The sequence below is a fragment of the Rhinoderma darwinii genome, assembly GCF_050947455.1.
Source record: "Rhinoderma darwinii isolate aRhiDar2 chromosome 2 unlocalized genomic scaffold, aRhiDar2.hap1 SUPER_2_unloc_24, whole genome shotgun sequence".
NCBI classification, from domain to species: Eukaryota; Metazoa; Chordata; class Amphibia; order Anura; family Rhinodermatidae; genus Rhinoderma; species Rhinoderma darwinii.
Genome location: NW_027461690.1, coordinates 116,689 through 120,120, shown reverse-complemented (window position 1 = coordinate 120,120; position 3,432 = coordinate 116,689).

Genomic DNA, 3,432 nt, shown 5'->3' with positions numbered 1-3,432 from the left:
GTACACAGAAGTAGAGACTGGTGACAAATTTACCAAAACCAAGTCCCTGTGGAGTCACTGGTTTCAAAGACTAAAAAAACACAGTGAACATCATCACTAAAATCAAATCAGATGACTTCCTAACCAGCAAATGGCGCCATACTATGACACCTACACAGAATTTTGAAAAAAGCAGACCTCTTTATTCCCAATACCTTTCAAGGTTATTGGTCTGTGGTATTTCTCCAAAACAAACATGATACCATCTCAGACCACACAATTTTACCTTGAGAGAGAGGAGCAATAACACAAGCATTACATCTCTCTTTATTGCCCTGATCAAATCCAGCTAAAGGGACCTACCCTAAGTTATTCCACTTCACATGAAGCACCAATATCCAAGGAGGGCCCAGCAACTGAACCAAACAAACCACTTCTGACCAGACATCTCCATTGGAAATTAGATGAACATAATGGAAATGACACAGTGATATGATAGCAATCTCACCATATTACCAATGTAACTATAATGATTTGAGGTACATCTAACTTCAATGTAACAGAATAACATATAAAATATAGTAAAATAATCTAGATAAAATCTCCATGATTATACACAGCCAATCAAAATCAAATGAGAGTACAACATTAACATGAAATGTGTGCAAGTATAAAACAAAATTGAAAACTATACCAAAAAATCCCAACTTTTTTACAATAAACAGGAAAACACAGAATTAATTCACCCAGAAGTGTATACCCCTTTACAAGCACTTTTTTTTCCAAAATGTATTGATTCTATAGTACAACACATGATAGCTACGCATTGGAAAACGTACAAGGTCTGGATATCCTAAGTCTACACAATTTATCATCACACAAAAGCTCTCAAAATCTGCTTCAGTCCTGGTTCTTTACCTAAACCTATGGCACCACTACAGGCATTGGCTTTAAGCCCAATATACATATGAGTCTCCAACCAATTGTAAAACAGCTCTTGGAATATTAGGTGAGTAAATAATGCTACTTCTATTATATTTGTCAGATAGTGGGTACATGAAGAATTTGGAAAAAAAGATAGCGAGCTATGGGAAACTTACTAGATAAGACTTTTGAACATAACAACACAAGAATTGTTATCTTCAAATAAAGGCCTCCTCCTCCCCTTCAGCCTTTCCTCTCCATCTCCAAAATTGGTGTCTTTACCAATTCTTTGCGTTACTTATTATAAAAATCAGCAGACAGCAAAGTTCCCATAGCCTAAGACCTCATCATCCAGGAAACCAGTCAGTCCAGAATTCTTAAAAAAATAGTTTCAAATCCCTGCCTATGAGATATCACATACTACTCTGGGACAAATAAGTAGAGACTGGTGGCAAATGTAATCAAAAAACAAGTCCCTATGGAGTCACTGGCTTCAGAGACTAAAATAACATAATGAACACCATCATGTAAAATAAACTTATATGACTTCCTAACAAGCAAATGGTGCCATACCACGAAACCTACATGGAATTTTGAAAAAAAAATATGTCTCTATTCCCAATACCTTTCTATGGGATACTTACTAGATAAGACTTTTGAACATAACAACAAAGGAATTGTTATCTTCAAATAAAGGCCTCCTCCTCCCCTTCAGCCTTGCCTCTCCATCTCCAATATTGGTGTCTTTACCAATCTTATGTGTCACTTATTGTAAATAGCAGCAAATACTAAAGTTCCTATAGCCTAGGACCTCATAATCCGGAAATCCAGTCAGTACAGAATTCTTAAAAAAATAGTTTCAAACCCCTGGCTATCAGATATCACATACTACTCTGGTACACAGAAGTAGAGACTGGTGACAAATTTACCAAAACAAAGTCCCTGTGGAGTCACTGGTTTCAAAGACTAAAAAAAACACAGTGAACACCATCACTTAAATCAAATCAGATGACTTCCTAACCAGCAAATGGCGCCATACTATGACACCTACACAGAATTTTGAAAAAAGCAGACCTCTTTATTCCCAATACCTTTCAAGGTTATTGGTCTGTGGTATTTCTCCAAAACAAACATGATACCATCTCAGACCACACAATTTTACCTTGAGAGAGAGGAGCAATAACATAAGCATTACATCTCTCTTTATTGCCCTGACCAAATCCAGCTAAAGGGACCTACCCTAAGTTATTCCACTTCACATGAAGCACCAATATCCAAGGAGGGCCCAGCAACTGAACCAAACAAACCACTTCTGACCAGACATCTCCATTGGAAATTAGATGAACATAATGGAAATGACACAGTGATATGATAGCAATCTCACCATATTACCAATGTAACTATAATGATTTGAGGTACATCTAACTTCAATGTAACAGAATAACATATAAAATATAGTAAAAGAATCTAGATAAAATATCCATGATTATACACAGCCAATCAAAATCAAATGAGAGTACAACATTAACATGAAATGTGTGCAAGTATAAAACAAAATTGAAAACTATACCAAAAAATTTCCAACTTTTTTACAATAAACAGGAAAACACAGAATTAATTCACCCAGAAGTGTATACCCCTTTACAAGCACTTTTTTTTACAAAATGTATTGATTCTATAGTACAACACATGATAGCTACGCATTGGAAAACGTACAAGGTCTGGATATCCTAAGTCTACACAATTTATCATCACACAAAAGCTCTCAAAATCTGCTTCAGTCCTGGTTCTTTATCTAAACCTATGGCACCACTACAGGCATTGGCTATAAGCCCAATATACATATGAGTCTCCAACCATTTGTAAAACAGCTCTTGGTATATTAGGTGAGTAAATAATGCTACTTCTATTATATTTGTCAGATAGTGGGTACATGAAGAATTTGGAAAAAAAGATAGCGAGCTATGGGAAACTTACTAGATAAGACTTTTGAACATAACAACACAAGAATTGTTATCTTCAAATAAAGGCCTCCTCCTCCCCTTCAGCCTTTCCTCTCCATCTCCAAAATTGGTGTCTTTACCAATTCTTTGCGTTACTTATTATAAAAATCAGTAGACAGTAAAGTTCCCATAGCCTAAGACCTCATCATCCAGGAAACCAGTCAGTCCAGAATTCTTAAAAAAATAGTTTCAAATCCCTGCCTATGAGATATCACATACTACTCTGGGACAAATAAGTAGAGACTGGTGGCAAATATAATCAAAAAACAAGTCCCTATGGAGTCACTGGCTTCAAAGACTAAAATAACATAATGAACACAATCATGTAAAATAAACTCATATGACTTCCTAACAAGCAAATGGTGCCATACCACGACACCTACATGGAATTTTGAAAAAAAAAATATGTCTCTATTCCCAATACCTTCCTATGGGAAACTTACTAGATGAGACTTTTGAACATAACAACACAAGAATTGTTATCTTCAAATAAAGGCCTCCTCCTCCCCTTCAGCCTTGCCTCTCC